Source organism: Ranitomeya variabilis, chromosome 8 (genome assembly GCF_051348905.1).
Source record: "Ranitomeya variabilis isolate aRanVar5 chromosome 8, aRanVar5.hap1, whole genome shotgun sequence".
NCBI classification, from domain to species: Eukaryota; Metazoa; Chordata; class Amphibia; order Anura; family Dendrobatidae; genus Ranitomeya; species Ranitomeya variabilis.
In genome coordinates, this window is record NC_135239.1 from 83071670 (window position 1) to 83084250 (window position 12581).

General features: G+C 43.4%; 1 long non-coding RNA gene across 1 annotated transcript in view; it reads left to right on the forward strand.

Moving 5' to 3' along the window:
- Positions 1–6341: 6341 nt before the first annotated feature.
- LOC143788549 (uncharacterized) overlaps positions 6342–12581 on the forward strand; it is a 144467-nt gene continuing 138227 nt past the window's right edge. The window contains exon 1 of the long non-coding RNA XR_013218663.1: positions 6342–6393. This is a non-coding gene — a long non-coding RNA (uncharacterized LOC143788549). The remainder of the gene's footprint in view (positions 6394–12581) is intronic.

Genomic DNA, 12581 nt, shown 5'->3' on the forward strand with positions numbered 1-12581 from the left:
GTGTGTGTAAACATTATTCTTCAATGGAGTATGTAAAATAAGAGGTTGGACAAAGAAATGACATCACAATTCTTTTTTTTGTTAAATAATAGATCTTTATTTAGCTTACAAAAACACAGACAAATCCGCATGGAATAACGCATGAAAATTTGGCAAAAAAAAAAAACGCATCAAAAACGTTCAGATTTTTTTTTCTGCCAAGAGATGCAGATTCTGAGCAGAAAATTCTGCAGACAAATTTGCAACATGTGCACATTTCCTCACACACCTTTCAAGTCACTCTCCAGTGTCTCCACACTTCTTTCTGAGTACGGCTGCCATGTGATGCGACAGTCAGCTGTACACACTGTGTACTCACTGATTTACATTTATAGTAGCCATGGGGCTGATGAATGTACATAAAAATATACATTTATTTAAACCAGGGGTGGGGAATCTTTTTTCTGCCAAGGGCCGTTTGGATATTTATACCATCCTTCATGGGCCGTACAAACTCCGCCCACAAAGTACATCCTGACTCTGGCACTGGTTTCAGGATGTAATCTTTCATTGTATGCCCTTCAATGTTCAGTAGTGAACACTGCGTGTGTGTGCTAACAGAAATTAATGAGCTTGTGGCAATCAAAATACAGCTCCCTGCCCAAGAATGCGGTCCCTAAGAATGTGCTCGGGGGCCTGATAAAAAGTCATCGAGGGCCGTAAATGGCCCTGGGGCCTGAGGTTCCCCACCCCTGATTTAAACCAACTGTTAAATGCTTGAAAGAAAAACAAAACAAAACTACAGAATTGCCATTTTAATCACCACTCTCCCCCTTATACTATGTAATAAAATTATAAAAATTATAAATAGCATTACGACGCAAAGAAAATTTTGATATTACAAATTTAAGAGTTTTATTTCACCACTAAAATAATAAAAATACTTGAAAAGCTCAATATCACCGTAATCATACTGACCTGAACAATTTTGCTACCCAATGAACACCATAAAAACAAAACCCCAGAAATAATGGCAGATGTGGTTTTTTTTTTTTTGGCAACTTCACTGCATTTGAATTTTTTTTTTCCTGTTTTTAAAATACATTATATGGTAAACAAAATAATGACATTCAAAGCTTCTTCTGAAAAAAACAAGCCCTCGTATAGCTAATTCAATGGAAAAACAAACCGTTATAACTTTTCAAACAAGGGGAGGAGAACCCCTCCTTAAAAACATTGTGAATCAATGAACATCATAACAAAACTTGCGCAGGGAAAACACAAAAAACAATAGTGTTCTGACTCATCCGGGCTGGTCAACCAGTAAAGACTGAGAGACAGATGGTTGAAACATAAGAAAGGGAGAAATGCAAGTGAGAAGCAGAGAGGTAAAAAGAAGAAAAATAAGACGGCAGTACAGTACAATAAGTACATGTTTTCTTATTACTTTAAGTAAGACTGCAGTGGGCCTGTTTTTAAATAAAAAAAGTAATGGATATAACACTGGTGGGTGTGGGCCATGGGCCGGCCTTACCATGAAGGGGCATGACTCGGTGTCTACCGGGTCTTCACTAGCGCATCTGGTGGTGAAGATAGGCTGGGGCCACAGGATAGCCACCAGATGCCACCAGGCATGCAGCAGCTGACCAACAGGTCAGAGCAGGTATGCGAGGTACAGAGGGGTGAGACAGAAGCATAATCACACAGTTTGGGGATGGGGCAGGTAGCACAGGTTCAGGATACATAGCTGAGGTCAGGAGTGGAGAGATCAGACAAGACAAGTAGACAAGACGGATCAGCAACCCGAGGTATAAACAAAACACCTTTATTGGGAGCTAGATGCTAATAGCAACTGGAACCTAAGCTCAGGCAAAGTGTGGAGGGTGGCGCTGCCTGATATAGCACCTGCTGGTTGGTGTTGGAGTGGGAATCCAAACCCTGTAGGACACAATAGAGTTACATTTCTGTGGTATCTAGCTGTACCCCCCTATAGCCTATTGCCATGTGGAGGCATCAGGGATATGCAGTATGATACTGCTGCATGGACTCAGCGCGGCAGCCAGACATGTGAAAAAGCAGAGTGGCAAATGTGGTAAGTGGAACGGTGGCGAGGAATGCATGCGAGTTACCGCCATGACAATGTGCAACCTCTTTAACTGAGAGTCTCCTGATAATGGCAACGGCAAAATATCTCCTTCCCGTTAACCAAACCCTCCATTTCCCTGAACCATTGGGCTAGTGATAGCACCTGAAAGCATCGCCATCATGCCAGAAAATATTTCTTTGAAGTATTAAAGGGGTTCTTCTGTGAAAACAAGCTATGATCTATCTGCAGGTTAGATGATAACTTAATGGACAGTGGGGGTCCGACCCTTGGAACCTGCAGTGATAAACTGAACGGGAAATTGTTACCTCCATCGGGGTACTTTTATATCTGTTAGAATGGAGTGGCAGTGCATATGCCAATCGTCATTCCAGTCATTGTCTATGAGGCTGCCGGAAAAAGCAGAATGCAGTGGTCGGCAGCCCCACAGAGAATGAGCGCAGCGGGGTCTGGCAGACACATTGCCGCTTCATTTTTGAAGGGATAAAAGTGCCCTGTTCGGCCGAACTGTGCATGTCCCAGTAGTCCCACTGATCGGAACTATGGTGTGAATTTGCTTGGTGTTGCAGTTGGTGGTAACATGGCATGTGTATTTTTGCAATGCAGCATATATTGTTCCTGCAAAGGGTCTGTGTCTGCCAGAGCCTGGAATTCCTGTTTTTATATATACGTATTGATGCTAGAAGAACATTTAGGAGCACGTATAAACATCAGGTCCATGAGACTTTTTGACCAGTCAGATGTTGGGTGGTCAGATGGTCAGATGTTGGTCAAAATTGAATCTATAAAATGAATGTTTAGGCATTAGTAAAGATCCTTCATCCAGTGAAGCGCATTTACTGTAGCTGCTTTCAGTAGATTGTTTAGCACTATATTACATTATTCATTACATTAATTTGATAGTCTGCTAACAATTACGATACATAGATTTTATAATTACACTTTGCTAACATCTGTGAATATATATACTTGTAATATTTTAAAAGCTAAAATCCCTATTTCTAGTGTTTTCACAGCACCCAGAATCCTATTTATTCCTTGGTCTTTCAATGTGGAGAAATGGAGAATATGAAAGTGTTTCTCAGGCTGCATTACTAAATTGTATGAATGCATCACATCACTGAGGATTATAAATATACATCATCAGAAAAATGCCCAGGCCTCCATTAAGATTAACATGTTAAGAAATAAATATGCAAATGGATTAAATAAACAAATATTAATTATTCTAAAAACACACATCCTATTTAGTACTATTTAGTCCCATGCATGTTCAAAAGAATCCATGGCATTTAGACTGGCCCCTCTTATCTGATAATTTATCTAAATGTCTATGATCATTTCTGATCTCCCATTAGAGATGTAGCGACGACCAAAGAGCGTAAAACTGTGAGTAATATGATATTACAAGCTAGATTATACTGATGGTACCATAGAGCTGGCCCTGATGCTAAACACAGAAAAGGGGTCAAATGCAAATGGCCTCATTTTCCCCTCCAAAAGATTGTGAAACCGTGCAGGAGAGTTTACTTCCACAAGAAGAGAAACCTTAGAGGACAAAAAAGGAGGAATCCTCTCCAGAGTTGCAGACCTTTTCTTCAATGAATGGGAAGCAGGTTAAAAGGATTTTTCCACCTTCAGAAGTTTTTTTTTTTGCCTAAATGCATGTATTTTGTGCTAAAAATAATTTTTTCTATTGGGTTTCTTTAAACATTTTGCACAGGTTGGCTTTCTAGGCTCTTTTTCCCCTCCACATTCTACTTTAATGTGGTCTGCCGTCATTAATTAGCCGAGAGGAGCTCAGAAGAAGAGGTACAAACTCACTATCAGGCCATCACAGCGGGCCACCTACGGATTCTTAGTTAACTGCAGCCGGCAATAGTCAGTGCAATACAGAGGCCATAGAAGTTCTTTGATAGAAGGCAAATGTGCAAAATGTTTCATGAAACCCAATTGCCAAAAAGTTTTTTTTAGCTTTCAAATAATTGCAATTAAATAAAGAAAAAGTTCCAAAGGTAGACAACCCCTTTTGACGCCATTGTTGCCAACATCTATCCTGCAGATCAATGGTTGGATTTGACTAATGCAACTAAAATCGCAGCTGTGATTGTTTAGAGCTGGTAACCTTTTTAGTGTATGCAGCTATATTGAGGAAAAATTAGAAGAGAGCAAGAGGGTCAATTTCCCAGGTATTTTGCCAACCACCTAAGTGACCCCAACCCCCAGTTTGGCGCATTCAAGTGTGTCTCCAACAAAACAAATGTGGTAGAAGATGAGGTTTAAGGAATTGTCCGAGACTAAACGAATGATAAGTAGGATAGGTCATGAATGTGAGATGGGAGTCCAGCACCTAGCTCCCTTACTGATCAGCTGAAATCTGCCCCAGCAATGGCTGCATATAAGTGATGTCCGGAACTGGACATAGAGGCCTGTACGTTGCATAATGGCCTCTGCTGAGCACAGAACTTTATCTTCTATTCTTTTGATCTCCTTTAAGTAATGAATAGTCTTACTTTTCCTATTTTAGCATTTTCCTTCATTCTGCCTCTTTTGCAAATTAGAAAAAATCTGGTGCCAGTGCATGCATATTCATAGCCATGGGCATGGGGCATGACCACAACAGTAAGTGATTGGCCTGGGTAGGCATGTGAATTGGAAAAGACATCATTACATACCACTGTAATCAATGAATGAAGCTAACACCCCCACCCAGAGGAACGGTTTTAAATTAAGTTCACATTATATGACACTGTTGCATAGAGAAGGTTCTCCACCAAATGTTTTACTTGGGTGCCTCCAACAACCTTGATCTTCTCCCACTGTCACAGTTCTTTTTATCCAATACTCTTCTTGAGGATCAGTGTAGGAAAAGAGATAAATAATAATCCTATCACAGGAGATATACTAATCAAATAGGTTATGATTACTTAAATTATTTTGCAGGGCCCAAAGTCTTATAATCTGGGTCACCAAAGACTTTGCTCCACAGAGCCAGAGTTGTATTTGGAGAGAGTGAACTGTTCTTGATACTAGTGAGCACTGACGAATGGAGCCATTAGTTACACCAACATCCAGTAGTCTAACATGAAGCTCATGGACCCCAATGCAGAGATGTAGATGGGAATACCCATTTAATGACAGGCATGAGGTCATCACCAGACCCCCCCATGTCCCATGATGAAATGAGAAGGGCCCGGATGGCAGGATAAATGACGCACTTATGTGTTAAATCCCGCCGACAATGATCGACAGCGGGATTTAACTAGTTAACAGCTGCAAGGGGAGCAGAGTTTTTCAAGGAGTTTGTGGAGCATAAACTGAGTGGAAACTCTCCAAATCATCTTCCAAATCTCAAAACACTTTAAAAAAATTGAGTTTCTGGCCTCAAAACTGAGCAAAGGTACAGTGTGCATACAACAAAGCTCCAAACGTTCCTGTCCCTGGTTGAACAAACCAGAATTGGAAAATGTGACGTGCTGTGGAATATAGAAATACAATTATTATTATTATTATTATTATGGAGACCACTCTTTGTTGTTGCTAGTGCCCTTTTCTTTTTTATATATACAGTACATTTGGCCACAAATTACATGTTTTATTACCATAAGAAAAAAGGTTTACCAGAATCTGCGATGTCTGTGCTGCCGCATTGATCATTTTCGTAAAATTACAAAAAATACCTCCTAATGACTTTGAGTTTTGCAATGATGTGCAGAGCGCATGAAGTCATGTGATTTACAATTTAGTCAAGGAACGGAGCCATTTACTTTTTCACACAGTGAATGAATTGCTTCATAGGGAAGCAGGGGCTGGCAATAAAAATCCTACGTGTTTGATATACCCAAGGAGACATTTATTCTTGACCCACGAAGTTTAATGTTAGCGAACAGCAATAAAATCAACAGATGCTGATTTATAGAGTAATATCTGGGAGTTTTAGTGATGTGGTCAAATGGTCTCATGACATCAGTGCGGAGTTTCTGAAATGTTCTGACTTTTTATTACATGTTAAAAATCCTGCTACAGTAGAATGAATGTTGTTCTCCGTGGTCACTTAGGAGCGGACCTCCAGGTTATTTCTTTTGATGCATTTATAAACTTTTGCATTTATTCTCTATGACACAGTAAAGTGTTTTGGTGGCAGAGGGACATAGGAATCTGAAGCATTCTATCCTTTCCTTGTGGGTTTTGTCTCAGCAAGTTTTACTTCCCACATAACACATACCAGCTTCCTCCTCTCCTAATCATAACATGTAGAATGGAAACTAAGATGAAAGCAGGCAAGCAATTTATACAATGAAGCAGCGCAGGTATGGGTGACGATGCTCACTCATGTCTGGGGGTAGGTAGCACCACATCAGCATGGGACTTAATATTTGTTCTACATTTATAGTTAACCTTTATTTCCAGTTACTGTGATTAGTTTTTTGGCTGCATTTGAGAGGAGACTATATCCAGTGTATGTTGGTTACTTCCCTGAAACATGATTTTACTTTGTATGAATTTATATTGTGAGCCCCATTGGGGACAGTGATGATGATGATGATGATATCTGTAAAGCGCTAGGGAATATTTATTTTACTCACTTTTATATTGCGCCATTAATTCCACAACGCTTTATAGACATTATGATGGTGATATCTAAGCTAATTAAATAAAAGAATAAATAACAATACTACAATAAAAATGCTCCGTATAGCAATGTAAGATATGTTCATTCTACAGTATGTAAGGCAGTAATGATCAGATTAATGCAGATCCTGCCGTTCTGATAGTCCAGAGCCGCAGCTTCAGAACCAGGTAGAAGGAGCTAGTGCAGTGGGGTGTAAGAACCAAAAGTATTCATTCAAGAACTTCACTACTAGTGATGAGCGAATATGTTCAGAAAAAGATCGCCAAACATAAATTCGGCATGAATATGGCACATTCAGATTCGTGATCGGAAACACGAGCAAAGTTTTATAAAATCGGAAAAATATCGGTAACATTCAGTAAAAAGTGTGGTAATATATTTGCGTTGCCACAAAAGTATTTTCAGCACTTTAGCAACATTAATGGTGGTGTATCAAGAGCGCTTGGCACGTGTTTGATGAGGGGAGGGGGTTTGAAGAGCTCAGAGGCGCGGCGTTCTTGTAAGCAGTCATTTTTTTTCTTAACTTTATGTGTGCAGCCAATCAGGGAGCAGGAAACACCCACAATGTTCTGACACAATGGCTTGTGTCATTGGCTGCTCAAATCACATGTCCCTCTCTATATAAATAGCGGACATCTTGTTTTAGCGCCATTCTGACAATGTAACAGCGCAGAGAGGCTGCTCCTGATGCTGGCACTGTTAGCAGCAAGATTTTAGCTAGCTAGGCGATCAGATAGTGTAGCGGGCTACTGTCCAGTGTGGCTGTTAAATTTACATTCCAGCATTTTTTTTTCTTTTTTGGACATTCCTGAGGTCCATAAAGAAAGCCAGCAGGGCACGTGTTGTGCACTGCTTCTATTGTGCTCCATGCCTGAGTATAGCATTCTAATTAATATTTTTTCACTAGCTAAATGTGAAACAGCCTGCTGTATCCCACCTTGTCATTTAGTACTGTGGTGATTTAAAACTGTCTTCAGACCTAAGGCACATTAAAAAAAAGTAATGTTTTCTGTTGCTAAATGTGAAACAGCCTGCTGTATCCCACGTTGTCATTTTGTGGCAGTGATATGAACCTGTCTGAAGACCTAAGGCAAATTAAAAAAATATAATTTTTCAGTTGCAAAAGGTTAGACAATTGCCCATATCACACTTTGGTTGGGTTGAAAATAAGCTGAAGAAGTCTGATCCAGAGGCCACAAAAAATTCTTCTGTTATTAACATCATACAGTAAGGGACCTGACTTTAAAATAGTTTGTAGCATCTAGGGTGTTATACAGGCCTGATCCATAGGCCACAAAAAATTCTTCTGTTATTAACGTCATACAGTAGGGGACCTGACTTTACAATAATTTGTAGCATCTAGTGTTTTGTAAGGAAAACACACACGAGAGGAGAGCCAGGGGATACGGATATCCCCCCGCCATCACCAATCTGTGACAGAGCTTACATGGTCACAGCTCTCTGGTGCCCCCTTACCCTCACATCAGTCAGTGAACTGCACCTAGATTAAGTAGTCGCCTGAGAGGCTGCCCTGTCACGTACTGGTTATTGGGGCACTCTGCAGTGAGGGCGGTATATATATCACCAGTCTCAGGATGGGAATATATATATAAACCTCCGGTCTGTCACTGCCAGGATTCCCCAATAACATCAGAACAGTATGCTGCCACCAGTTCCTCTTTAGATATAAGCCCGGTCCGTTAACAAACTTATATCGGATCAGAAACCAACCCCAGGTAGCGTATAAGTACTAGCCGGACTCGCAGACGTGGAAAATTGGGTTTCGAGATAAAAGAGTAGCCCAAAATTAATTGATATTTTAATTGCTGAAAGGTGCACTAGATACTGCAAATATATAAAGAGTAATATACAGAGATTACAGCCAGAAGTACAGATAAAAGTCGGGTACAGGTTGGGGATAGCAGTTAGCTGTATGTGTCACGTTACTGTTTCTTATAACTTGTGGATGGAGGAAAGCTCTTGTATCCTCAGGGACCTTCTTAGATTCTGGTCCATCTCCACGCATGACGTGACGCGGCTTCCATGGCAGAACAATGACAAAGGCTTAAGGTGTGTAGCTAGCTTTTAACCCCTAGCTCGCCCCCTCCCATATTCGACATCGACCCTTTGGGTTGAACTGAAATCTCCTCCCTTGACCTCCTAGCTGAAATAATTTCCAATATCTAAGATGGGTCATAACTCCCCAAGGGGGTCAAAACGGGACGACTGACGTCTCAACGGGTTCATTGGGGCTGGACCGATAAGGATAGTCCAAACTTGGGTTGGCTAAGTGGTTCTGGAGAGCCAGTCTTAATAGCTCGGTATCCGGGACAGCTAGAGAAATGCAGGGGTGCGTGCGGAGGGCTGCCAGGGTTCTGATGGTATATTGGACTTTGTCATGATATGTACTTTTGCCCTGTCCTGTATTTGAATAATATGCCATTTGATGTATGTAACTGTTCTCTGGTTACTATTAGCTGTAATTTATGTATTTTCTTGTGCTGGGAGTCACCTGTAACAATGTCTCCTTCCCCCAATACTTGCAGCCCTAAGCTTTAATGTAATTAAGCTTTGTCAACTAGTGAAGGAATAGCCATTCTTCCTCACAGCAGGTGGCTAGTCAAATGTACATACTACTTAGACTAAGCGGAGCCGACCAGCATAGAATCTTCTGGTGGACCCAACCATTGAATAGAAGGTGTGACCCCTACCCCCCTTCATGGGCGGATCCCAGGAGCTCAGACAATCCATTCTTATTTTTGAGATCAGATGTGAGTTGATCCTAAAAGGAGAAGGAGTGGGGATTCTTAGCTGAGGCAAGACCCCACGTCCATCTGTGACTGCGGAAGCGAACGGGACGAGACTTGAGCTGAGGACATATCTCGTCATTCGTGAGATTGTTTTGGGATCCCTTGGACTCGTGTGGACTATTGCTTTGTTAGCTAGCACAAGGATTATCGGGAGGTGCCCCCGTATCTGTTCTGTGGGACTCGTGGAAGGACTATTGTTTCGTTTATCGGGTGCGGGATTACTGGAAAGCACCTCCAGATCTGTTTCTTTACTTGGACTTATTGTGGACTTCTCGTGAACTTGAAGGACATTATGGATATTTGATGTTGTATGCTCCCTGCTTTAATAAATCTCGTTGGATCGTCCCTCGGCCTGTTGTCCCTTCCTGCTCTGCCGTACACCCCGTCACAAACTGGTGGCAGCAGTGGGATCAGAGCAGAAGGAATGGAGGACAACGGCCCAACATCGGGAACCAGCACCGCAGGGTACAAGAACTGGACTGTGGTGAACTTACAAACAAAGGCCCGTGAACTGGGAGTCAGCTACAAGGGGTTCTCCAAGGAGCAGCTAATTGAGGCTTTGGAAGGAGTTCGCCTGCAAGATTACGCTGAGGAAGGATCCCCACAGCAAACGGAGGAAAGACGGCAGCCGGAGGTAAATACACAAAAAAGTCAGTGGGTTGTGTGGTACGAGGAGGAGTTGGCATTGCTGGGAGAAGAGGCCACCATAGACGATAAGAGAGAGGCCATTCACAGAGCTCAGGAGAGGGAGGCCATTCACAGAGCCGAGGAGAGGGAAGCCATTCACAGAGCCGAGGACAGAGCTCAGGAGATGGCATTGCTGGAGAGGCAGATCGCTTTGGAAGCAGCTAGAAGCTCCAGACAGACTGTAACCCGAGCACCCACCATGAGGGAACTCCCCAGAGTGTCCCGCAAAGACTTCAAGCCATTTAATGAGGCTGCAGGCGACATTGAGGGCTTCTTCCAGGACTTTGAGCATCAGTGTCGATTAATGGAAGTCCCAGAAAGGGAGCGAGTCCGACATCTGGTGGGGCTCTTAGAGGGTAGAGCTGCCGCAGCCTATAGGGCTATGGGCCCTCGGGAGAACTGTGAGTATGCGGAGATTAAACTGACTATTCTAGAACATTATGCTGTTACCCCAGACACTTACAGGACTCAGTACCGTACTTTAGCCTGTGATGAGGAATTGTCTTTCAAGATGTATGCCTACAGACTCAAACAAATATGTCATCGCTGGCTGGAGGCAGAGGAGGCCTTAACCTGGGAGACCTTCCTCCAGGTTATCCTAAAAGAGCAGTTTTACTTCAAGTGCCCTGCTGAGATCCGGGAATGGGTGCGTGAGAGGAGACCAGCCACTGTGGAGGAAGCTGCAGCTCTAGCTGATGAGGTTCTCACCATCAAGCCTCAGTGGAAAAAACTACTACTCAGTGAGAAAAAAACTACCAGCCCCCCCAACGCTGGCGGCCCCTGGTCCTTCGGCCTCCAATATTAACCATCCCACTAGACCACCAACTCATGGTGACCTTCGTGTGACTGTGCCTCGCACTACTCCTGCTCCACCTTTGGGAATACGACGTGGAGGAAGAATCCCAGAGCGCAGATGTTATGGATGTGGGCAGCCTGGGCATCTGCAATTCCAATGTCCAGGTGTTCGGAGGCAGAACAGCTACAGACCGCCTTTGCCTGTTCATTATCTACAGACCCCCTCACCAGGAGAAGAGCTGGATATAGTCCCTGATGACTTGCCAAGTGACTCTGATACCCTGGATCCCCTACCAGGAGTCTATGGGGTGCGAGCCCCAGCCACCTGTTCTTCTGAGCTTCAGCAGAAACATCTACAGGAGGTCGTGCTGGATGGCCAAAAAGTTGTTGGCTTCCGAGACACTGGGGCTTTCCTCACCATAGCCGATCCCAGAGTAATTCAACCAGAAGCAATTCAAAAGGGACCAGGAATTGCCATTGAATTGGCTGGAGGCACCCAGAGATATATTCCAAGAGCGAGTGTGACCCTGGATTATGGCTTTGGGGCCAAACAATGCATGGTCGGTGTGATGAGCGGCCTCCCTGCAGATGTTCTTCTAGGAAATGATGTGGGAAATCTTCATTGCCACTTTGTCGGTGCGGCAACCAGAAGTCAAGCCAAGAGGGCAGCGGATGTGGACGTGTACAACCCATCCATGGAAATGAGGCCACCAGAACTGCTGTCACAGCCGGTGAGTGATTCTTCTTGTGGGGATAATATGAATGTTACTTGGGATAAAGTTCAGTTTAGACAAGAGGTAGAGACTGACCCCACCCTTGCTAGTTTTAGAGCTCGAGCTGAGATAGGGCAGCTAGGGGAGAACCGGGAAAGAATTATCAGAGAAAATGGACTTCTATATCGGGTTACCACTGCCGATTCCCTAGATAAGCCCTGGACTTATAGCAAACAGCTGATTGTTCCTCAGAAGTACAGAATTCCCCTATTACACCTTGCTCATGACATTCCTACGGCTGGCCATCAAGGCAAAACTCGCACGGAGAGACGATTGACTCAAACTTTCTATTGGCCGGGGATTTCCCAAGCCGTAGCGCATTTCTGCCGAACTTGTGACATATGTCAGCGTAGAGGGCGACCCGGAGATCACCCAAAGGCACCCCTGCAACCACTCCCTATAATAGAAGAACCCTTTCAAAAAGTAGCTGTCGATATCATTGGATCTCTTGCTAAACCAAGTAAATCTGGAAAGCAGTACATTCTCACTGTCGTGGACTATGCCACCCAATATCCAGAAGCCGTGGCCTTGTCAAGTATTTCTGCAGCCAAGGTGGCCGAGGCCTTGGTTACCATCTTTACCCGAGTAGGATTCCCCAGTGAGATCTTGTCAGACCAAGGCTCCCAGTTCATGTCAGAGCTGGTCCAGTGCCTGTGGCGCACTTGTGGAGTACGAGCGATCCGAACGACCCCGTATCATCCCCAAACAAATGGACTTTGTAAACGATTCAATGGCACTCTGAAGAATATGCTAAGGGCCTTCACTGACAGAGATTCAGACTGGGAGAAGTACCTACCCCA